This window comes from Protomyctophum bolini (genome assembly GCF_963924005.1).
Source record: "Protomyctophum bolini genome assembly, chromosome: 6".
NCBI lineage: Eukaryota > Metazoa > Chordata > Actinopteri > Myctophiformes > Myctophidae > Protomyctophum > Protomyctophum bolini.
Genome location: NC_137867.1, coordinates 15282140 through 15309187, shown reverse-complemented (window position 1 = coordinate 15309187; position 27048 = coordinate 15282140).

The following is a 27048-nucleotide window of genomic DNA, read 5'->3' as shown; positions in this document are numbered from 1 at the left end:
TTTTTTCAAAATTTCAAAAAACATGGGCTATAACCGATCGTTTTTGATTTTTTTGATTTTTTTCAAATCCTCCAAAATGATGAAAAACGGCGTGCTATAGTATGCCGTATGATATGGGCTATAGCCCATGGTCCAAAATGATGAGAAACGAGGCTAACTTTTTTTTCCAAATTTTCAAAAAACATGGGCTATAACCCATCGTTTTTTTATTTTTTCATTTTTTTCAAATCCTCCAAAATGATGAAAAATGGCGTGCTATAGTATGCCGTACGATATGGGCTATAGCCCATGGTCCAAAATGATGAGAAACGAGGCTAACTTTTTTTTTCAAAATTTCAAAAAACATGGGCTATAAGCCTATAACCCATCGTTTTTGATTTTTTTCATTTTTTTCAAATCCTCCAAAATGATGAAAAACGGCGTGCTATAGTATGCCGTATGATATGGGCTATAGCCCATGGTCCAAAATGATGAGAAACGAGGCTAACTTTTTTTTCCAAAATTTCAAAAAACATGGGCTATAACCCATCGTTTTTTTATTTTTTCATTTTTTTCAAATCCTCCAAAATGATGAAAAACGGCGTGCTATAGTATGCCGTACGATATGGGCTATAGCCCATGGTCCAAAATGATGAGAAACGAGGCTAACTTTTTTTTTCAAAATTTCAAAAAACATGGGCTATAACCCATCGTTTTTGAATTTTTTAATTTTTTTCAAATCCTCCAAAATGATGAAAAACGGCGTGCTTTAGTATGCCGTATGATATGGGCTATAGCCCATGGTCCAAAATGATGAGAAACGAGGCTAACTTTTTTTTTCAAAATTTCAAAAAACATGGGCTATAACCCATCGTTTTTTTATTTTTTCATTTTTTTCAAATCCTCCAAAATGATGAAAAATGGCGTGCTATAGTATGCCGTACGATATGGGCTATAGCCCATGGTCCAAAATGATGAGAAACGAGGCTAACTTTTTTTTGCAAAATTTCAAAAAACATGGGCTATAACCCATCGTTTTTTTATTTTTTCATTTTTTTCAAATCCTCCAAAATGATGAAAAACGGCGTGCTATAGTATGCCGTACGATATGGGCTATAGCCCATGGTCCAAAATGATGAGAAACGAGGCTAACTTTTTTTTTTCAAAATTTCAAAAAACATGGGCTATAACCCATCGTTTTTGAATTTTTGAATTTTTTTCAAATCCTCCAAAATGATGAAAAACGGCGTGCTATAGTATGCCGTATGATATGGGCTATAGCCCATGGTCCAAAATGATGAGAAACGAGGCTAACTTTTTTTTTCAAAATTTCAAAAAACATGGGCTATAACCGATCGTTTTTGATTTTTTTGATTTTTTTCAAATCCTCCAAAATGATGAAAAACGGCGTGCTATAGTATGCCGTATGATATGGGCTATAGCCCATGGTCCAAAATGATGAGAAACGAGGCTAACTTTTTTTTCCAAATTTTCAAAAAACATGGGCTATAACCCATCGTTTTTTTATTTTTTCATTTTTTTCAAATCCTCCAAAATGATGAAAAATGGCGTGCTATAGTATGCCGTACGATATGGGCTATAGCCCATGGTCCAAAATGATGAGAAACGAGGCTAACTTTTTTTTTCAAAATTTCAAAAAACATGGGCTATAAGCCTATAACCCATCGTTTTAGATTTTTTTCATTTTTTTCAAATCCTCCAAAATGATGAAAAACGGCGTGCTATAGTATGCCGTATGATATGGGCTATAGCCCATGGTCCAAAATGATGAGAAACGAGGCTAACTTTTTTTTCCAAAATTTCAAAAAACATGGGCTATAACCCATCGTTTTTTTATTTTTTCATTTTTTTCAAATCCTCCAAAATGATGAAAAACGGCGTGCTATAGTATGCCGTACGATATGGGCTATAGCCCATGGTCCAAAATGATGAGAAACGAGGCTAACTTTTTTTTTCAAAATTTCAAAAAACATGGGCTATAAGCCTATAACCCATCGTTTTTGATTTTTTTCATTTTTTTCAAATCCTCCAAAATGATGAAAAACGGCGTGCTATAGTATGCCGTATGATATGGGCTATAGCCCATGGTCCAAAATGATGAGAAACGAGGCTAACTTTTTTTTCCAAAATTTTAAAAAACATGGGCTATAACCCATCGTTTTTTTATTTTTTCATTTTTTTCAAATCCTCCAAAATGATGAAAAACGGCGTGCTATAGTATGCCGTACGATATGGGCTATAGCCCATGGTCCAAAATGATGAGAAACGAGGCTAACTTTTTTTTTCAAAATTTCAAAAAACATGGGCTATAACCCATCGTTTTTGAATTTTTGAATTTTTTTCAAATCCTCCAAAATGATGAAAAACGGCGTGCTATAGTATGCCGTATGATATGGGCTATAGCCCATGGTCCAAAATGATGAGAAACGAGGCTAACTTTTTTTTTCAAAATTTCAAAAAACATGGACTATAACCCATCGTTTTTGTTTTTTTTGTTTTTTTTCAAATCCTCCAAAATGATGAAAAATGGCGTGCTATAGTATGCCGTACGATATGGGCTATAGCCCATGGTCCAAAATGATGAGAAACGAGGCTAACTTTTTTTTTCAAAATTTCAAAAAACATGGGCTATAACCCATCGTTTTTGAATTTTTTCATTTTTTTCAAATCCTCCAAAATGATGAAAAATGGCGTGCTATAGTATGCCGTACGATATGGGCTATAGCCCATGGTCCAAAATGATGAGAAACGAGGCTAACTTTTTTTTTCAAAATTTCAAAAAACATGGGCTATAACCCATCGTTTTTGATTTTTTTGATTTTTTTCAAATCCTCCAAAATGATGAAAAACGGCGTGCTATAGTATGCCGTATGATATGGGCTATAGCCCATGGTCCAAAATGATGAGAAACGAGGCTAACTTTTTTTTCCAAATTTTCAAAAAACATGGGCTATAACCCATCGTTTTTTAATTTTTTCATTTTTTTCAAATCCTCCAAAATGATGAAAAATGGCGTGCTATAGTATGCCGTACGATATGGGCTATAGCCCATGGTCCAAAATGATGAGAAACGAGGCAAACTTTTTTTTCCAAAATTTCAAAAAACATGGGCTATAACCCATCGTTTTTTTATTTTTTCATTTTTTTCAAATCCTCCAAAATGATGAAAAACGGCGTGCTATAGTATGCCGTACGATATGGGCTATAGCCCATGGTCCAAAATGATGAGAAACGAGGCTAACTTTTTTTTTCAAAATTTCAAAAAACATGGGCTATAACCCATCGTTTTTGAATTTTTGAATTTTTTTCAAATCCTCCAAAATGATGAAAAACGGCGTGCTATAGTATGCCGTATGATATGGGCTATAGCCCATGGTCCAAAATGATGAGAAACGAGGCTAACTTTTTTTTTCAAAATTTCAAAAAACATGGGCTATAACCGATCGTTTTTGATTTTTTTGATTTTTTTCAAATCCTCCAAAATGATGAAAAACGGCGTGCTATAGTATGCCGTATGATATGGGCTATAGCCCATGGTCCAAAATGATGAGAAACGAGGCTAACTTTTTTTTCCAAATTTTCAAAAAACATGGGCTATAACCCATCGTTTTTTTATTTTTTCATTTTTTTCAAATCCTCCAAAATGATGAAAAATGGCGTGCTATAGTATGCCGTACGATATGGGCTATAGCCCATGGTCCAAAATGATGAGAAACGAGGCTAACTTTTTTTTTTCAAAATTTCAAAAAACATGGGCTATAACCGATCGTTTTTGATTTTTTTGATTTTTTTCAAATCCTCCAAAATGATGAAAAACGGCGTGCTATAGTATGCCGTATGATATGGGCTATAGCCCATGGTCCAAAATGATGAGAAACGAGGCTAACTTTTTTTTCCAAATTTTCAAAAAACATGGGCTATAACCCATCGTTTTTTTATTTTTTCATTTTTTTCAAATCCTCCAAAATGATGAAAAATGGCGTGCTATAGTATGCCGTACGATATGGGCTATAGCCCATGGTCCAAAATGATGAGAAACGAGGCTAACTTTTTTTTTCAAAATTTCAAAAAACATGGGCTATAAGCCTATAACCCATCGTTTTTGATTTTTTTCATTTTTTTCAAATCCTCCAAAATGATGAAAAACGGCGTGCTATAGTATGCCGTATGATATGGGCTATAGCCCATGGTCCAAAATGATGAGAAACGAGGCTAACTTTTTTTTCCAAAATTTCAAAAAACATGGGCTATAACCCATCGTTTCTTTATTTTTTCATTTTTTTCAAATCCTCCAAAATGATGAAAAACGGCGTGCTATAGTATGCCGTACGATATGGGCTATAGCCCATGGTCCAAAATGATGAGAAACGAGGCTAACTTTTTTTTTCAAAATTTCAAAAAACATGGGCTATAACCCATCGTTTTTGAATTTTTGAATTTTTTTCAAATCCTCCAAAATGATGAAAAACGGCGTGCTTTAGTATGCCGTATGATATGGGCTATAGCCCATGGTCCAAAATGATGAGAAACGAGGCTAACTTTTTTTTTCAAAATTTCAAAAAACATGGGCTATAACCCATCGTTTTTTTATTTTTTCATTTTTTTCAAATCCTCCAAAATGATGAAAAATGGCGTGCTATAGTATGCCGTACGATATGGGCTATAGCCCATGGTCCAAAATGATGAGAAACGAGGCTAACTTTTTTTCCCAAAATTTCAAAAAACATGGGCTATAACCCATCGTTTTTTTATTTTTTCATTTTTTTCAAATCCTCCAAAATGATGAAAAACGGCGTGCTATAGTATGCCGTACGATATGGGCTATAGCCCATGGTCCAAAATGATGAGAAACGAGGCTAACTTTTTTTTTCAAAATTTCAAAAAACATGGGCTATAACCCATCGTTTTTGAATTTTTGAATTTTTTTCAAATCCTCCAAAATGATGAAAAACGGCGTGCTATAGTATGCCGTATGATATGGGCTATAGCCCATGGTCCAAAATGATGAGAAACGAGGCTAACTTTTTTTTTCAAAATTTCAAAAAACATGGGCTATAACCGATCGTTTTTGATTTTTTTGATTTTTTTCAAATCCTCCAAAATGATGAAAAACGGCGTGCTATAGTATGCCGTATGATATGGGCTATAGCCCATGGTCCAAAATGATGAGAAACGAGGCTAACTTTTTTTTCCAAATTTTCAAAAAACATGGGCTATAACCCATCGTTTTTTTATTTTTTCATTTTTTTCAAATCCTCCAAAATGATGAAAAATGGCGTGCTATAGTATGCCGTACGATATGGGCTATAGCCCATGGTCCAAAATGATGAGAAACGAGGCTAACTTTTTTTTTCAAAATTTCAAAAAACATGGGCTATAAGCCTATAACCCATCGTTTTAGATTTTTTTCATTTTTTTCAAATCCTCCAAAATGATGAAAAACGGCGTGCTATAGTATGCCGTATGATATGGGCTATAGCCCATGGTCCAAAATGATGAGAAACGAGGCTAACTTTTTTTTCCAAAATTTCAAAAAACATGGGCTATAACCCATCGTTTTTTTATTTTTTCATTTTTTTCAAATCCTCCAAAATGATGAAAAACGGCGTGCTATAGTATGCCGTACGATATGGGCTATAGCCCATGGTCCAAAATGATGAGAAACGAGGCTAACTTTTTTTTTCAAAATTTCAAAAAACATGGGCTATAACCCATCGTTTTTGAATTTTTGAATTTTTTTCAAATCCTCCAAAATGATGAAAAACGGCGTGCTTTAGTATGCCGTATGATATGGGCTATAGCCCATGGTCCAAAATGATGAGAAACGAGGCTAACTTTTTTTTTCAAAATTTCAAAAAACATGGGCTATAACCCATCGTTTTTTTATTTTTTCATTTTTTTCAAATCCTCCAAAATGATGAAAAATGGCGTGCTATAGTATGCCGTACGATATGGGCTATAGCCCATGGTCCAAAATGATGAGAAACGAGGCTAACTTTTTTTTTCAAAATTTCAAAAAACATGGGCTATAACCCATCGTTTTTGATTTTTTTCAAATCCTCCAAAATTATGAAAAACGGCGTGCTATAGTATGCCGTATGATATGGGCTATAGCCCATGGTCCAAAATGATGAGAAACGAGGCTAACTTTTTTTTCCAAAATTTTAAAAAACATGGGCTATAACCCATCGTTTTTTTATTTTTTCATTTTTTTTAAATCCTCCAAAATTATGAAAAACGGCGTGCTATAGTATGCCGTATGATATGGGCTATAGCCCATGGTCCAAAATGATGAGAAACGAGGCTAACTTTTTTTTTCAAAATTTCAAAAAACATGGGCTATAACCCATCGTTTTTTAATTTTTTAATTTTTTTCAAATCCTCCAAAATGATGAAAAACGGCGTGCTATAGTATGCCGTACGATATGGGCTATAGCCCATGGTCCAAAATGATGAGAAACGAGGCTTACTTTTTTTTTCAAAATTTCAAAAAACATGGGCTATAACCCATCATTTTTTCATTTTTTTCAAATCCTCCAAAATGATGAAAAATGGCGTGCTATAGTATGCCGTACGATATGGGCTATAGCCCATGGTCCAAAATGATGAGAAACGAGGCTAACTTTTTTTTTCAAAATTTCAAAAAACATGGGCTATAACCCATCGTTTTTGATTTTTTTCAAATCCTCCAAAATGATGAAAAACGGCGTGCTATAGTATGCCGTATGATATGGGCTATAGCCCATGGTCCAAAATGATGAGAAACGAGGCTAACTTTTTTTTCCAAAATTTCAAAAAACATGGGCTATAACCCATCGTTTTTTTATTTTTTCATTTTTTTCAAATCCTCCAAAATGATGAAAAACGGCGTGCTATAGTATGCCGTACGATATGGGCTATAGCCCATGGTCCAAAATGATGAGAAACGAGGCTAACTTTTTTTTTCAAAATTTCAAAAAACATGGGCTATAACCCATCGTTTTTGAATTTTTGAATTTTTTTCAAATCCTCCAAAATGATGAAAAACGGCGTGCTTTAGTATGCCGTATGATATGGGCTATAGCCCATGGTCCAAAATGATGAGAAACGAGGCTAACTTTTTTTTTCAAAATTTCAAAAAACATGGGCTATAACCCATCGTTTTTTTATTTTTTCATTTTTTTCAAATCCTCCAAAATGATGAAAAATGGCGTGCTATAGTATGCCGTACGATATGGGCTATAGCCAATGGTCCAAAATGATGAGAAACGAGGCTAACTTTTTTTTTCAAAATTTCAAAAAACATGGGCTATAACCCATCGTTTTTGAATTTTTGAATTTTTTTCAAATCCTCCAAAATGATGAAAAACGGCGTGCTATAGTATGCCGTATGATATGGGCTATAGCCCATGGTCCAAAATGATGAGAAACGAGGCTAACTTTTTTTTTCAAAATTTCAAAAAACATGGACTATAACCCATCGTTTTTGTTTTTTTTGTTTTTTTTCAAATCCTCCAAAATGATGAAAAACGGCGTGCTATAGTATGCCGTATGATATGGGCTATAGCCCATGGTCCAAAATGATGAGAAACGAGGCTAACTTTTTTTTCCAAATTTTCAAAAAACATGGGCTATAACCCATCGTTTTTTTATTTTTTCATTTTTTTCAAATCCTCCAAAATGATGAAAAATGGCGTGCTATAGTATGCCGTACGATATGGGCTATAGCCCATGGTCCAAAATGATGAGAAACGAGGCTAACTTTTTTTTTCAAAATTTCAAAAAACATGGGCTATAACCCATCGTTTTTGATTTTTTTCATTTTTTTCAAATCCTCCAAAATGATGAAAAACGGCGTGCTATAGTATGCCGTATGATATGGGCTATAGCCCATGGTCCAAAATGATGAGAAACGAGGCTAACTTTTTTTTTCAAAATTTCAAAAAACATGGGCTATAACCCATCGTTTTTTTATTTTTTCATTTTTTTCAAATCCTCCAAAATGATGAAAAATGGCGTGCTATAGTATGCCGTACGATATGGGCTATAGCCCATGGTCCAAAATGATGAGAAACAAGGCTAACTTTTTTTTTCAAAATTTCAAAAAACATGGGCTATAACCCATCGTTTTTGATTTTTTTCATTTTTTTCAAATCCTCCAAAATGATGAAAAACGGCGTGCTATAGTATGCCGTATGATATGGGCTATAGCCCATGGTCCAAAATGATGAGAAACGAGGCTAACTTTTTTTTCCAAAATTTCAAAAAACATGGGCTATAACCCATCGTTTTTTTATTTTTTCATTTTTCTCAAATCCTCCAAAATGATGAAAAACGGCGTGCTATAGTATGCCGTACGATATGGGCTATAGCCCATGGTCCAAAATGATGAGAAACGAGGCTAACTTTTTTTTTCCAAATTTCAAAAAACATGGGCTATAACCCATCGTTTTTTTATTTTTTCATTTTTTTTAAATCCTCCAAAATTATGAAAAACGGCGTGCTATAGTATGCCGTATGATATGGGCTATAGCCCATGGTCCAAAATGATGAGAAACGAGGCTAACTTTTTTTTTCAAAATTTCAAAAAACATGGGCTATAACCCATCGTTTTTGAATTTTTTCTTTTTTTTCAAATCCTCCAAAATGATGAAAAACGGCGTGCTATAGTATGCCGTATGATATGGGCTATAGCCCATGGTCCAAAATGATGAGAAACGAGGCTAACTTTTTTTTCCAAAATTAAAAAAAACATGGGCTATAACCCATCGTTTTTTTTATTTTTTCATTTTTTTCAAATCCTCCAAAATGATGAAAAACGGCGTGCTATAGTATGCCGTACGATATGGGCTATAGCCCATGGTCCAAAATGATGAGAAACGAGGCTAACTTTTTTTTTCCAAATTTCAAAAAACATGGGCTATAACCCATCGTTTTTTTTATTTTTTCATTTTTTTCAAATCCTCCAAAATGATGAAAAACGGCGTGCTATAGTATGCCGTACGATATGGGCTATAGCCCATGGTCCAAAATGATGAGAAACGAGGCTAACTTTTTTTTTCAAAATTTCAAAAAACATGGGATATAACCCATCGTTTTTGAATTTTTTAATTTTTTTCAAATCCTCCAAAATGATGAAAAACGGCATGCTTTAGTATGCCGTATGATATGGGCTATAGCCCATGGGCCAAAATGATGAGAAACGAGGCTAACTTCTTTTTTCAAAATTTCAAAAAACATGGGCTATAACCCATCGTTTTTTTATTTTTTCATTTTTTTCAAATCCTCCAAAATGATGAAAAATGGCGTGCTATAGTATGCCGTACGATATGGGCTATAGCCCATGGTCCAAAATGATGAGAAACGAGGCTAACTTTTTTTTTCAAAATTTCAAAAAACATGGGCTATAACCCATCGTTTTTGAATTTTTTCATTTTTTTCAAATCCTCCAAAATGATGAAAAACGGCGTGCTATAGTATGCCGTATAATATGGGCTATAGCCCATGGTCCAAAATGATGAGAAACGAGGCTAACTTTTTTTTCCAAAATTTCAAAAAACATGGGCTATAACCCATCGTTTTTTTATTTTTTCATTTTTTTCAAATCCTCCAAAATGATGAAAAACGGCGTGCTATAGTATGCCGTATGATATGGGCTATAGCCCATGGTCCAAAATGATGAGAAACGAGGCTAACTTTTTTTTTCAAAATTTCAAAAAACATGGGCTATAACCCATCGTTTTTTTATTTTTTCATTTTTTAAAAATCCTCCAAAATTATGAAAAACGGCGTGCTATAGTATGCCGTATGATATGGGCTATAGCCCATGGTCCAAAATGATGAGAAACGAGGCTAACTTTTTTTTTCAAAATTTCAAAAAACATGGGCTATAACCCATCGTTTTTTAATTTTTTAATTTTTTTCAAATCCTCCAAAATGATGAAAAACGGCGTGCTATAGTATGCCGTACGATATGGGCTATAGCCCATGGTCCAAAATGATGAGAAACGAGGCTAACTTTTTTTTTCAAAATTTCAAAAAACATGGGCTATAACCCATCGTTTTTTCATTTTTTTCAAATCCTCCAAAATGATGAAAAACGGTGTGCTATAGTATGCCGTACGATATGGGCTATAGCCCATGGTCCAAAATGATGAGAAACGAGGCTAACTTTTTTTTTCAAAATTTCAAAAAACATGGGCTATAACCCATCGTTTTTTCATTTTTTCATTTTTTTCAAATCCTCCAAAATGATGAAAAACGGCGTGCTATAGTATGCCGTATGATATGGGCTATAGCCCATGGTCCAAAATGATGAGAAACGAGGCTAACTTTTTTTTACAAAATTTCAAAAAACATGGGCTATAACCCATCGTTTTTTCATTTTTTCATTTTTTTCAAATCCTCCAAAATGATGAAAAACGGCGTGCTATAGTATGCCGTACGATATGGGCTATAGCCCATGGTCCAAAATGATGAGAAACGAGGCTAACTTTTTTTTTCAAAATTTCAAAAAACATGGGCTATAACCCATCGTTTTTGAATTTTTGAATTTTTTTCAAATCCTCCAAAATGATGAAAAACGGCGTGCTATAGTATGCCGTATGATATGGGCTATAGCCCATGGTCCAAAATGATGAGAAACGAGGCTAACTTTTTTTTCCAAAATTTCAAAAAACATGGGCTATAACCCATCGTTTTTTCATTTTTTCATTTTTTTCAAATCCTCCAAAATGATGAAAAACGGCGTGCTATAGTATGCCGTACGATATGGGCTATAGCCCATGGTCCAAAATGATGAGAAACTAGGCTAACTTTTTTTTTCAAAATTTCAAAAAACATGGGCTATAACCCATCGTTTTTGAATTTTTGAATTTTTTTCAAATCCTCCAAAATGATGAAAAACGGCGTGCTATAGTATGCCGTATGATATGGGCTATAGCCCATGGTCCAAAATGATGAGAAACGAGGCTAACTTTTTTTTTCAAAATTTCAAAAAACATGGGCTATAACCGATCGTTTTTGATTTTTTTGATTTTTTTCAAATCCTCCAAAATGATGAAAAACGGCGTGCTATAGTATGCCGTATGATATGGGCTATAGCCCATGGTCCAAAATGATGAGAAACGAGGCTAACTTTTTTTTCCAAATTTTCAAAAAACATGGGCTATAACCCATCGTTTTTTTTTTTTTTCATTTTTTTCAAATCCTCCAAAATGATGAAAAATGGCGTGCTATAGTATGCCGTACGATATGGGCTATAGCCCATGGTCCAAAATGATGAGAAACGAGGCTAACTTTTTTTTTCAAAATTTCAAAAAACATGGGCTATAAGCCTATAACCCATCGTTTTTGATTTTTTTCATTTTTTTCAAATCCTCCAAAATGATGAAAAACGGCGTGCTATAGTATGCCGTATGATATGGGCTATAGCCCATGGTCCAAAATGATGAGAAACGAGGCTAACTTTTTTTTCCAAAATTTCAAAAAACATGGGCTATAACCCATCGTTTTTTTATTTTTTCATTTTTTTCAAATCCTCCAAAATGATGAAAAACGGCGTGCTATAGTATGCCGTACGATATGGGCTATAGCCCATGGTCCAAAATGATGAGAAACGAGGCTAACTTTTTTTTTCAAAATTTCAAAAAACATGGGCTATAACCCATCGTTTTTGAATTTTTGAATTTTTTTCAAATCCTCCAAAATGATGAAAAACGGCGTGCTTTAGTATGGCGTATGATATGGGCTATAGCCCATGGTCCAAAATGATGAGAAACGAGGCTAACTTTTTTTTTCAAAATTTCAAAAAACATGGGCTATAACCCATCGTTTTTTTATTTTTTCATTTTTTTCAAATCCTCCAAAATGATGAAAAATGGCGTGCTATAGTATGCCGTACGATATGGGCTATAGCCCATGGTCCAAAATGATGAGAAACGAGGCTAACTTTTTTTTTCAAAATTTCAAAAAACATGGGCTATAACCCATCGTTTTTGATTTTTTTCAAATCCTCCAAAATGATGAAAAACGGCGTGCTATAGTATGCCGTATGATATGGGCTATAGCCCATGGTCCAAAATGATGAGAAACGAGGCTAACTTTTTTTTCCAAAATTTTAAAAAACATGGGCTATAACCCATCGTTTTTTTATTTTTTCATTTTTTTCAAATCCTCCAAAATGATGAAAAACGGCGTGCTATAGTATGCCGTACGATATGGGCTATAGCCCATGGTCCAAAATGATGAGAAACGAGGCTAACTTTTTTTTTCAAAATTTCAAAAAACATGGACTATAACCCATCGTTTTTGTTTTTTTTGTTTTTTTTCAAATCCTCCAAAATGATGAAAAACGGCGTGCTATAGTATGCCGTATGATATGGGCTATAGCCCATGGTCCAAAATGATGAGAAACGAGGCTAACTTTTTTTTCCAAATTTTCAAAAAACATGGGCTATAACCCATCGTTTTTTTATTTTTTCATTTTTTTCAAATCCTCCAAAATGATGAAAAATGGCGTGCTATAGTATGCCGTACGATATGGGCTATAGCCCATGGTCCAAAATGATGAGAAACGAGGCTAACTTTTTTTTTCAAAATTTCAAAAAACATGGGCTATAACCCATCGTTTTTGATTTTTTTGATTTTTTTCAAATCCTCCAAAATGATGAAAAACGGCGTGCTATAGTATGCCGTATGATATGGGCTATAGCCCATGGTCCAAAATGATGAGAAACGAGGCTAACTTTTTTTTCCAAATTTTCAAAAAACATGGGCTATAACCCATCGTTTTTTTATTTTTTCATTTTTTTCAAATCCTCCAAAATGATGAAAAATGGCGTGCTATAGTATGCCGTACGATATGGGCTATAGCCCATGGTCCAAAATGATGAGAAACGAGGCTAACTTTTTTTTCCAAAATTTCAAAAAACATGGGCTATAACCCATCGTTTTTTTATTTTTTCATTTTTTTCAAATCCTCCAAAATGATGAAAAACGGCGTGCTATAGTATGCCGTACGATATGGGCTATAGCCCATGGTCCAAAATGATGAGAAACGAGGCTAACTTTTTTTTTCAAAATTTCAAAAAACATGGGCTATAACCCATCGTTTTTGAATTTTTGAATTTTTTTCAAATCCTCCAAAATGATGAAAAACGGCGTGCTATAGTATGCCGTATGATATGGGCTATAGCCCATGGTCCAAAATGATGAGAAACGAGGCTAACTTTTTTTTTCAAAATTTCAAAAAACATGGGCTATAACCGATCGTTTTTGATTTTTTTGATTTTTTTCAAATCCTCCAAAATGATGAAAAACGGCGTGCTATAGTATGCCGTATGATATGGGCTATAGCCCATGGTCCAAAATGATGAGAAACGAGGCTAACTTTTTTTTCCAAATTTTCAAAAAACATGGGCTATAACCCATCGTTTTTTTATTTTTTCATTTTTTTCAAATCCTCCAAAATGATGAAAAATGGCGTGCTATAGTATGCCGTACGATATGGGCTATAGCCCATGGTCCAAAATGATGAGAAACGAGGCTAACTTTTTTTTTCAAAATTTAAAAAAACATGGGCTATAAGCCTATAACCCATCGTTTTTGATTTTTTTCATTTTTTTCAAATCCTCCAAAATGATGAAAAACGGCGTGCTATAGTATGCCGTATGATATGGGCTATAGCCCATGGTCCAAAATGATGAGAAACGAGGCTAACTTTTTTTTCCAAAATTTCAAAAAACATGGGCTATAACCCATCGTTTTTTTATTTTTTCATTTTTTTCAAATCCTCCAAAATGATGAAAAACGGCGTGCTATAGTATGCCGTACGATATGGGCTATAGCCCATGGTCCAAAATGATGAGAAACGAGGCTAACTTTTTTTTTCAAAATTTCAAAAAACATGGGCTATAACCCATCGTTTTTGAATTTTTTAATTTTTTTCAAATCCTCCAAAATGATGAAAAACGGCGTGCTTTAGTATGCCGTATGATATGGGCTATAGCCCATGGTCCAAAATGATGAGAAACGAGGCTAACTTTTTTTTTCAAAATTTCAAAAAACATGGGCTATAACCCATCGTTTTTTTATTTTTTCATTTTTTTCAAATCCTCCAAAATGATGAAAAATGGCGTGCTATAGTATGCCGTACGATATGGGCTATAGCCCATGGTCCAAAATGATGAGAAACGAGGCTAACTTTTTTTTGCAAAATTTCAAAAAACATGGGCTATAACCCATCGTTTTTTTATTTTTTCATTTTTTTCAAATCCTCCAAAATGATGAAAAACGGCGTGCTATAGTATGCCGTACGATATGGGCTATAGCCCATGGTCCAAAATGATGAGAAACGAGGCTAACTTTTTTTTTTCAAAATTTCAAAAAACATGGGCTATAACCCATCGTTTTTGAATTTTTGAATTTTTTTCAAATCCTCCAAAATGATGAAAAACGGCGTGCTATAGTATGCCGTATGATATGGGCTATAGCCCATGGTCCAAAATGATGAGAAACGAGGCTAACTTTTTTTTTCAAAATTTCAAAAAACATGGGCTATAACCGATCGTTTTTGATTTTTTTGATTTTTTTCAAATCCTCCAAAATGATGAAAAACGGCGTGCTATAGTATGCCGTATGATATGGGCTATAGCCCATGGTCCAAAATGATGAGAAACGAGGCTAACTTTTTTTTCCAAATTTTCAAAAAACATGGGCTATAACCCATCGTTTTTTTATTTTTTCATTTTTTTCAAATCCTCCAAAATGATGAAAAATGGCGTGCTATAGTATGCCGTACGATATGGGCTATAGCCCATGGTCCAAAATGATGAGAAACGAGGCTAACTTTTTTTTTCAAAATTTCAAAAAACATGGGCTATAAGCCTATAACCCATCGTTTTAGATTTTTTTCATTTTTTTCAAATCCTCCAAAATGATGAAAAACGGCGTGCTATAGTATGCCGTATGATATGGGCTATAGCCCATGGTCCAAAATGATGAGAAACGAGGCTAACTTTTTTTTCCAAAATTTCAAAAAACATGGGCTATAACCCATCGTTTTTTTATTTTTTCATTTTTTTCAAATCCTCCAAAATGATGAAAAACGGCGTGCTATAGTATGCCGTACGATATGGGCTATAGCCCATGGTCCAAAATGATGAGAAACGAGGCTAACTTTTTTTTTCAAAATTTCAAAAAACATGGGCTATAAGCCTATAACCCATCGTTTTTGATTTTTTTCATTTTTTTCAAATCCTCCAAAATGATGAAAAACGGCGTGCTATAGTATGCCGTATGATATGGGCTATAGCCCATGGTCCAAAATGATGAGAAACGAGGCTAACTTTTTTTTCCAAAATTTTAAAAAACATGGGCTATAACCCATCGTTTTTTTATTTTTTCATTTTTTTCAAATCCTCCAAAATGATGAAAAACGGCGTGCTATAGTATGCCGTACGATATGGGCTATAGCCCATGGTCCAAAATGATGAGAAACGAGGCTAACTTTTTTTTTCAAAATTTCAAAAAACATGGGCTATAACCCATCGTTTTTGAATTTTTGAATTTTTTTCAAATCCTCCAAAATGATGAAAAACGGCGTGCTATAGTATGCCGTATGATATGGGCTATAGCCCATGGTCCAAAATGATGAGAAACGAGGCTAACTTTTTTTTTCAAAATTTCAAAAAACATGGACTATAACCCATCGTTTTTGTTTTTTTTGTTTTTTTTCAAATCCTCCAAAATGATGAAAAATGGCGTGCTATAGTATGCCGTACGATATGGGCTATAGCCCATGGTCCAAAATGATGAGAAACGAGGCTAACTTTTTTTTTCAAAATTTCAAAAAACATGGGCTATAACCCATCGTTTTTGAATTTTTTCATTTTTTTCAAATCCTCCAAAATGATGAAAAATGGCGTGCTATAGTATGCCGTACGATATGGGCTATAGCCCATGGTCCAAAATGATGAGAAACGAGGCTAACTTTTTTTTTCAAAATTTCAAAAAACATGGGCTATAACCCATCGTTTTTGATTTTTTTGATTTTTTTCAAATCCTCCAAAATGATGAAAAACGGCGTGCTATAGTATGCCGTATGATATGGGCTATAGCCCATGGTCCAAAATGATGAGAAACGAGGCTAACTTTTTTTTCCAAATTTTCAAAAAACATGGGCTATAACCCATCGTTTTTTAATTTTTTCATTTTTTTCAAATCCTCCAAAATGATGAAAAATGGCGTGCTATAGTATGCCGTACGATATGGGCTATAGCCCATGGTCCAAAATGATGAGAAACGAGGCAAACTTTTTTTTCCAAAATTTCAAAAAACATGGGCTATAACCCATCGTTTTTTTATTTTTTCATTTTTTTCAAATCCTCCAAAATGATGAAAAACGGCGTGCTATAGTATGCCGTACGATATGGGCTATAGCCCATGGTCCAAAATGATGAGAAACGAGGCTAACTTTTTTTTTCAAAATTTCAAAAAACATGGGCTATAACCCATCGTTTTTGAATTTTTGAATTTTTTTCAAATCCTCCAAAATGATGAAAAACGGCGTGCTATAGTATGCCGTATGATATGGGCTATAGCCCATGGTCCAAAATGATGAGAAACGAGGCTAACTTTTTTTTTCAAAATTTCAAAAAACATGGGCTATAACCGATCGTTTTTGATTTTTTTGATTTTTTTCAAATCCTCCAAAATGATGAAAAACGGCGTGCTATAGTATGCCGTATGATATGGGCTATAGCCCATGGTCCAAAATGATGAGAAACGAGGCTAACTTTTTTTTCCAAATTTTCAAAAAACATGGGCTATAACCCATCGTTTTTTTATTTTTTCATTTTTTTCAAATCCTCCAAAATGATGAAAAATGGCGTGCTATAGTATGCCGTACGATATGGGCTATAGCCCATGGTCCAAAATGATGAGAAACGAGGCTAACTTTTTTTTTTCAAAATTTCAAAAAACATGGGCTATAACCGATCGTTTTTGATTTTTTTGATTTTTTTCAAATCCTCCAAAATGATGAAAAACGGCGTGCTATAGTATGCCGTATGATATGGGCTATAGCCCATGGTCCAAAATGATGAGAAACGAGGCTAACTTTTTTTTCCAAATTTTCAAAAAACATGGGCTATAACCCATCGTTTTTTTATTTTTTCATTTTTTTCAAATCCTCCAAAATGATGAAAAATGGCGTGCTATAGTATGCCGTACGATATGGGCTATAGCCCATGGTCCAAAATGATGAGAAACGAGGCTAACTTTTTTTTTCAAAATTTCAAAAAACATGGGCTATAAGCCTATAACCCATCGTTTTTGATTTTTTTCATTTTTTTCAAATCCTCCAAAATGATGAAAAACGGCGTGCTATAGTATGCCGTATGATATGGGCTATAGCCCATGGTCCAAAATGATGAGAAACGAGGCTAACTTTTTTTTCCAAAATTTCAAAAAACATGGGCTATAACCCATCGTTTCTTTATTTTTTCATTTTTTTCAAATCCTCCAAAATGATGAAAAACGGCGTGCTATAGTATGCCGTACGATATGGGCTATAGCCCATGGTCCAAAATGATGAGAAACGAGGCTAACTTTTTTTTTCAAAATTTCAAAAAACATGGGCTATAACCCATCGTTTTTGAATTTTTGAATTTTTTTCAAATCCTCCAAAATGATGAAAAACGGCGTGCTTTAGTATGCCGTATGATATGGGCTATAGCCCATGGTCCAAAATGATGAGAAACGAGGCTAACTTTTTTTTTCAAAATTTCAAAAAACATGGGCTATAACCCATCGTTTTTTTATTTTTTCATTTTTTTCAAATCCTCCAAAATGATGAAAAATGGCGTGCTATAGTATGCCGTACGATATGGGCTATAGCCCATGGTCCAAAATGATGAGAAACGAGGCTAACTTTTTTTCCCAAAATTTCAAAAAACATGGGCTATAACCCATCGTTTTTTTATTTTTTCATTTTTTTCAAATCCTCCAAAATGATGAAAAACGGCGTGCTATAGTATGCCGTACGATATGGGCTATAGCCCATGGTCCAAAATGATGAGAAACGAGGCTAACTTTTTTTTTCAAAATTTCAAAAAACATGGGCTATAACCCATCGTTTTTGAATTTTTGAATTTTTTTCAAATCCTCCAAAATGATGAAAAACGGCGTGCTATAGTATGCCGTATGATATGGGCTATAGCCCATGGTCCAAAATGATGAGAAACGAGGCTAACTTTTTTTTTCAAAATTTCAAAAAACATGGGCTATAACCGATCGTTTTTGATTTTTTTGATTTTTTTCAAATCCTCCAAAATGATGAAAAACGGCGTGCTATAGTATGCCGTATGATATGGGCTATAGCCCATGGTCCAAAATGATGAGAAACGAGGCTAACTTTTTTTTCCAAATTTTCAAAAAACATGGGCTATAACCCATCGTTTTTTTATTTTTTCATTTTTTTCAAATCCTCCAAAATGATGAAAAATGGCGTGCTATAGTATGCCGTACGATATGGGCTATAGCCCATGGTCCAAAATGATGAGAAACGAGGCTAACTTTTTTTTTCAAAATTTCAAAAAACATGGGCTATAAGCCTATAACCCATCGTTTTAGATTTTTTTCATTTTTTTCAAATCCTCCAAAATGATGAAAAACGGCGTGCTATAGTATGCCGTATGATATGGGCTATAGCCCATGGTCCAAAATGATGAGAAACGAGGCTAACTTTTTTTTCCAAAATTTCAAAAAACATGGGCTATAACCCATCGTTTTTTTATTTTTTCATTTTTTTCAAATCCTCCAAAATGATGAAAAACGGCGTGCTATAGTATGCCGTACGATATGGGCTATAGCCCATGGTCCAAAATGATGAGAAACGAGGCTAACTTTTTTTTTCAAAATTTCAAAAAACATGGGCTATAACCCATCGTTTTTGAATTTTTGAATTTTTTTCAAATCCTCCAAAATGATGAAAAACGGCGTGCTTTAGTATGCCGTATGATATGGGCTATAGCCCATGGTCCAAAATGATGAGAAACGAGGCTAACTTTTTTTTTCAAAATTTCAAAAAACATGGGCTATAACCCATCGTTTTTTTATTTTTTCATTTTTTTCAAATCCTCCAAAATGATGAAAAATGGCGTGCTATAGTATGCCGTACGATATGGGCTATAGCCCATGGTCCAAAATGATGAGAAACGAGGCTAACTTTTTTTTTCAAAATTTCAAAAAACATGGGCTATAACCCATCGTTTTTGATTTTTTTCAAATCCTCCAAAATTATGAAAAACGGCGTGCTATAGTATGCCGTATGATATGGGCTATAGCCCATGGTCCAAAATGATGAGAAACGAGGCTAACTTTTTTTTCCAAAATTTTAAAAAACATGGGCTATAACCCATCGTTTTTTTATTTTTTCATTTTTTTCAAATCCTCCAAAATGATGAAAAACGGCGTGCTATAGTATGCCGTACGATATGGGCTATAGCCCATGGTCCAAAATGATGAGAAACGAGGCTAACTTTTTTTTTCAAAATTTCAAAAAACATGGGCTATAACGCATCGTTTTTGAATTTTTGAATTTTTTTCAAATCCTCCAAAATGATGAAAAACGGCGTGCTATAGTATGCCGTATGATATGGGCTATAGCCCATGGTCCAAAATGATGAGAAACGAGGCTAACTTTTTTTTTCAAAATTTCAAAAAACATGGACTATAACCCATCGTTTTTGTTTTTTTTGTTTTTTTTCAAATCCTCCAAAATGATGAAAAACGGCGTGCTATAGTATGCCGTATGATATGGGCTATAGCCCATGGTCCAAAATGATGAGAAACGAGGCTAACTTTTTTTTCCAAATTTTCAAAAAAAATGGGCTATAACCCATCGTTTTTTTATTTTTTCATTTTTTTCAAATCCTCCAAAATGATGAAAAATGGCGTGCTATAGTATGCCGTACGATATGGGCTATAGCCCATGGTCCAAAATGATGAGAAACGAGGCTAACTTTTTTTTTCAAAATTTCAAAAAACATGGGCTATAACCCATCGTTTTTGATTTTTTTCATTTTTTTCAAATCCTCCAAAATGATGAAAAACGGCGTGCTATAGTATGCCGTATGATATGGGCTATAGCCCATGGTCCAAAATGATGAGAAACGAGGCTAACTTTTTTTTCCAAAATTTCAAAAAACATGGGCTATAACCCATCGTTTTTTTATTTTTTCATTTTTTTCAAATCCTCCAAAATGATGAAAAACGGCGTGCTATAGTATGCCGTACGATATGGGCTATAGCCCATGGTCCAAAATGATGAGAAACGAGGCTAACTTTTTTTTTCAAAATTTCAAAAAACATGGGCTATAACCCATCGTTTTTGAATTTTTTTATTTTTTTCAAATCCTCCAAAATGATGAAAAACGGCGTGCTATAGTATGCCGTATGATATGGGCTATAGCCCATGGTCCAAAATGATGAGAAACGAGGCTAACTTTTTTTTCCAAAATTTCAAAAAACATGGGCTATAACCCATCGTTTTTTTATTTTTTCATTTTTTTCAAATCCTCCAAAATGATGAAAAACGGCGTGCTATAGTATGCCGTACGATATGGGCTATAGCCCATGGTCCAAAATGATGAGAAACGAGGCTAACTTTTTTTTTCAAAATTTCAAAAAACATGGGCTATAACCCATCGTTTTTGAATTTTTGAATTTTTTTCAAATCCTCCAAAATGATGAAAAACGGCGTGCTTTAGTATGCCGTATGATATGGGCTATAGCCCATGGTCCAAAATGATGAGAAACGAGGCTAACTTTTTTTTTCAAAATTTCAAAAAACATGGGCTATAACCCATCGTTTTTGAATTTTTGAATTTTTTTCAAATCCTCCAAAATGATGAAAAACGGCGTGCTATAGTATGCCGTATGATATGGGCTATAGCCCATGGTCCAAAATGATGAGAAACGAGGCTAACTTTTTTTTTCAAAATTTCAAAAAACATGGGCTATAACCGATCGTTTTTGATTTTTTTGATTTTTTTCAAATCCTCCAAAATGATGAAAAACGGCGTGCTATAGTATGCCGTATGATATGGGCTATAGCCCATGGTCCAAAATGATGAGAAACGAGGCTAACTTTTTTTTCCAAATTTTCAAAAAACATGGGCTATAACCCATCGTTTTTTTATTTTTTCATTTTTTTCAAATCCTCCAAAATGATGAAAAATGGCGTGCTATAGTATGCCGTACGATATGGGCTATAGCCCATGGTCCAAAATGATGAGAAACGAGGCTAACTTTTTTTTTTCAAAATTTCAAAAAACATGGGCTATAACCGATCGTTTTTGATTTTTTTGATTTTTTTCAAATCCTCCAAAATGATGAAAAACGGCGTGCTATAGTATGCCGTATGATATGGGCTATAGCCCATGGTCCAAAATGATGAGAAACGAGGCTAACTTTTTTTTCCAAATTTTCAAAAAACATGGGCTATAACCCATCGTTTTTTTATTTTTTCATTTTTTTCAAATCCTCCAAAATGATGAAAAATGGCGTGCTATAGTATGCCGTACGATATGGGCTATAGCCCATGGTCCAAAATGATGAGAAACGAGGCTAACTTTTTTTTTCAAAATTTCAAAAAACATGGGCTATAAGCCTATAACCCATCGTTTTTGATTTTTTTCATTTTTTTCAAATCCTCCAAAATGATGAAAAACGGCGTGCTATAGTATGCCGTATGATATGGGCTATAGCCCATGGTCCAAAATGATGAGAAACGAGGCTAACTTTTTTTTCCAAAATTTCAAAAAACATGGGCTATAACCCATCGTTTCTTTATTTTTTCATTTTTTTCAAATCCTCCAAAATGATGAAAAACGGCGTGCTATAGTATGCCGTACGATATGGGCTATAGCCCATGGTCCAAAATGATGAGAAACGAGGCTAACTTTTTTTTTCAAAATTTCAAAAAACATGGGCTATAACCCATCGTTTTTGAATTTTTGAATTTTTTTCAAATCCTCCAAAATGATGAAAAACGGCGTGCTTTAGTATGCCGTATGATATGGGCTATAGCCCATGGTCCAAAATGATGAGAAACGAGGCTAACTTTTTTTTTCAAAATTTCAAAAAACATGGGCTATAACCCATCGTTTTTTTATTTTTTCATTTTTTTCAAATCCTCCAAAATGATGAAAAATGGCGTGCTATAGTATGCCGTACGATATGGGCTATAGCCCATGGTCCAAAATGATGAGAAACGAGGCTAACTTTTTTTCCCAAAATTTCAAAAAACATGGGCTATAACCCATCGTTTTTTTATTTTTTCATTTTTTTCAAATCCTCCAAAATGATGAAAAACGGCGTGCTATAGTATGCCGTACGATATGGGCTATAGCCCATGGTCCAAAATGATGAGAAACGAGGCTAACTTTTTTTTTCAAAATTTCAAAAAACATGGGCTATAACCCATCGTTTTTGAATTTTTGAATTTTTTTCAAATCCTCCAAAATGATGAAAAACGGCGTGCTATAGTATGCCGTATGATATGGGCTATAGCCCATGGTCCAAAATGATGAGAAACGAGGCTAACTTTTTTTTTCAAAATTTCAAAAAACATGGGCTATAACCGATCGTTTTTGATTTTTTTGATTTTTTTCAAATCCTCCAAAATGATGAAAAACGGCGTGCTATAGTATGCCGTATGATATGGGCTATAGCCCATGGTCCAAAATGATGAGAAACGAGGCTAACTTTTTTTTCCAAATTTTCAAAAAACATGGGCTATAACCCATCGTTTTTTTATTTTTTCATTTTTTTCAAATCCTCCAAAATGATGAAAAATGGCGTGCTATAGTATGCCGTACGATATGGGCTATAGCCCATGGTCCAAAATGATGAGAAACGAGGCTAACTTTTTTTTTCAAAATTTCAAAAAACATGGGCTATAAGCCTATAACCCATCGTTTTAGATTTTTTTCATTTTTTTCAAATCCTCCAAAATGATGAAAAACGGCGTGCTATAGTATGCCGTATGATATGGGCTATAGCCCATGGTCCAAAATGATGAGAAACGAGGCTAACTTTTTTTTCCAAAATTTCAAAAAACATGGGCTATAACCCATCGTTTTTTTATTTTTTCATTTTTTTCAAATCCTCCAAAATGATGAAAAACGGCGTGCTATAGTATGCCGTACGATATGGGCTATAGCCCATGGTCCAAAATGATGAGAAACGAGGCTAACTTTTTTTTTCAAAATTTCAAAAAACATGGGCTATAACCCATCGTTTTTGAATTTTTGAATTTTTTTCAAATCCTCCAAAATGATGAAAAACGGCGTGCTTTAGTATGCCGTATGATATGGGCTATAGCCCATGGTCCAAAATGATGAGAAACGAGGCTAACTTTTTTTTTCAAAATTTCAAAAAACATGGGCTATAACCCATCGTTTTTTTATTTTTTCATTTTTTTCAAATCCTCCAAAATGATGAAAAATGGCGTGCTATAGTATGCCGTACGATATGGGCTATAGCCCATGGTCCAAAATGATGAGAAACGAGGCTAACTTTTTTTTTCAAAATTTCAAAAAACATGGGCTATAACCCATCGTTTTTGATTTTTTTCAAATCCTCCAAAATTATGAAAAACGGCGTGCTATAGTATGCCGTATGATATGGGCTATAGCCCATGGTCCAAAATGATGAGAAACGAGGCTAACTTTTTTTTCCAAAATTTTAAAAAACATGGGCTATAACCCATCGTTTTTTTATTTTTTCATTTTTTTCAAATCCTCCAAAATGATGAAAAACGGCGTGCTATAGTATGCCGTACGATATGGGCTATAGCCCATGGTCCAAAATGATGAGAAACGAGGCTAACTTTTTTTTTCAAAATTTCAAAAAACATGGGCTATAACCCATCGTTTTTGAATTTTTGAATTTTTTTCAAATCCTCCAAAATGATGAAAAACGGCGTGCTATAGTATGCCGTATGATATGGGCTATAGCCCATGGTCCAAAATGATGAGAAACGAGGCTAACTTTTTTTTTCAAAATTTCAAAAAACATGGACTATAACCCATCGTTTTTGTTTTTTTTGTTTTTTTTCAAATCCTCCAAAATGATGAAAAACGGCGTGCTATAGTATGCCGTATGATATGGGCTATAGCCCATGGTCCAAAATGATGAGAAACGAGGCTAACTTTTTTTTCCAAATTTTCAAAAAACATGGGCTATAACCCATCGTTTTTTTATTTTTTCATTTTTTTCAAATCCTCCAAAATGATGAAAAATGGCGTGCTATAGTATGCCGTACGATATGGGCTATAGCCCATGGTCCAAAATGATGAGAAACGAGGCTAACTTTTTTTTTCAAAATTTCAAAAAACATGGGCTATAACCCATCGTTTTTGATTTTTTTCATTTTTTTCAAATCCTCCAAAATGATGAAAAACGGCGTGCTATAGTATGCCGTATGATATGGGCTATAGCCCATGGTCCAAAATGATGAGAAACGAGGCTAACTTTTTTTTCCAAAATTTCAAAAAACATGGGCTATAACCCATCGTTTTTTTATTTTTTCATTTTTTTCAAATCCTCCAAAATGATGAAAAACGGCGTGCTATAGTATGCCGTACGATATGGGCTATAGCCCATGGTCCAAAATGATGAGAAACGAGGCTAACTTTTTTTTTCAAAATTTCAAAAAACATGGGCTATAACCCATCGTTTTTGAATTTTTTTATTTTTTTCAAATCCTCCAAAATGATGAAAAACGGCGTGCTATAGTATGCCGTATGATATGGGCTATAGCCCATGGTCCAAAATGATGAGAAACGAGGCTAACTTTTTTTTCCAAAATTTCAAAAAACATGGGCTATAACCCATCGTTTTTTTATTTTTTCATTTTTTTCAAATCCTCCAAAATGATGAAAAACGGCGTGCTATAGTATGCCGTACGATATGGGCTATAGCCCATGGTCCAAAATGATGAGAAACGAGGCTAACTTTTTTTTTCAAAATTTCAAAAAACATGGGCTATAACCCATCGTTTTTGAATTTTTGAATTTTTTTCAAATCCTCCAAAATGATGAAAAACGGCGTGCTTTAGTATGCCGTATGATATGGGCTATAGCCCATGGTCCAAAATGATGAGAAACGAGGCTAACTTTTTTTTTTCAAAATTTCAAAAAACATGGGCTATAACCCATCGTTTTTTTATTTTTTCATTTTTTTCAAATCCTCCAAAATGATGAAAAATGGCGTGCTATAGTATGCCGTACGATATGGGCTATAGCCCATGGTCCAAAATGATGAGAAACGAGGCTAACTTTTTTTTTCAAAATTTCAAAAAACATGGGCTATAACCCATCGTTTTTGATTTTTTTCAAATCCTCCAAAATGATGAAAAACGGCGTGCTATAGTATGCCGTATGATATGGACTATAGCCCATGGTCCAAAATGATGAGAAACAAGGCTAACTTTTTTTTCCAAAATTTCAAAAAACATGGGCTATAACCCATCGTTTTTTTATTTTTTCATTTTTTTCAAATCCTCCAAAATGATGAAAAACGGCGTGCTATAGTATGCCGTACGATATGGGCTATAGCCCATGGTCCAAAATGATGAGAAACGAGGCTAACTTTTTTTTTCAAAATTTCAAAAAACATGGGCTATAACCCATCGTTTTTGAATTTTTGAATTTTTTTCAAATCCTCCAAAATGATGAAAAACGGCGTGCTTTAGTATGCCGTATGATATGGGCTATAGCCCATGGTCCAAAATGATGAGAAACGAGGCTAACTTTTTTTTTCAAAATTTCAAAAAACATGGGCTATAACCCATCGTTTTTTTATTTTTTCATTTTTTTCAAATCCTCCAAAATGATGAAAAATGGCGTGCTATAGTATGCCGTACGATATGGGCTATAGCCCATGGTCCAAAATGATGAGAAACGAGGCTAACTTTTTTTTTCAAAATTTCAAAAAACATGGGCTATAACCCATCGTTTTTGAATTTTTGAATTTTTTTCAAATCCTCCAAAATGATGAAAAACGGCGTGCTATAGTATGCCGTATGATATGGGCTATAGCCCATGGTCCAAAATGATGAGAAACGAGGCTAACTTTTTTTTTCAAAATTTCAAAAAACATGGACTATAACCCATCGTTTTTGTTTTTTTTGTTTTTTTTCAAATCCTCCAAAATGATGAAAAACGGCGTGCTATAGTATGCCGTATGATATGGGCTATAGCCCATGGTCCAAAATGATGAGAAACGAGGCTAACTTTTTTTTCCAAATTTTCAAAAAACATGGGCTATAACCCATCGTTTTTTTATTTTTTCATTTTTTTCAAATCCTCCAAAATGATGAAAAATGGCGTGCTATAGTATGCCGTACGATATGGGCTATAGCCCATGGTCCAAAATGATGAGAAACGAGGCTAACTTTTTATTTCAAAATTTCAAAAAACATGGGCTATAACCCATCGTTTTTGATTTTTTTCATTTTTTTCAAATCCTCCAAAATGATGAAAAACGGCGTGCTATAGTATGCCGTATGATATGGGCTATAGCCCATGGTCCAAAATGATGAGAAACGAGGCTAACTTTTTTTTTCAAAATTTCAAAAAACATGGGCTATAACCCATCGTTTTTTTATTTTTTCATTTTTTTCAAATCCTCCAAAATGATGAAAAATGGCGTGCTATAGTATGCCGTACGATATGGGCTATAGCCCATGGTCCAAAATGATGAGAAACGAGGCTAACTTTTTTTTTCAAAATTTCAAAAAACATGGGCTATAACCCATCGTTTTTGATTTTTTTCATTTTTTTCAAATCCTCCAAAATGATGAAAAACGGCGTGCTATAGTATGCCGTATGATATGGGCTATAGCCCATGGTCCAAAATGATGAGAAACGAGGCTAACTTTTTTTTCCAAAATTTCAAAAAACATGGGCTATAACCCATCGTTTTTTTATTTTTTCATTTTTCTCAAATCCTCCAAAATGATGAAAAACGGCGTGCTATAGTATGCCGTACGATATGGGC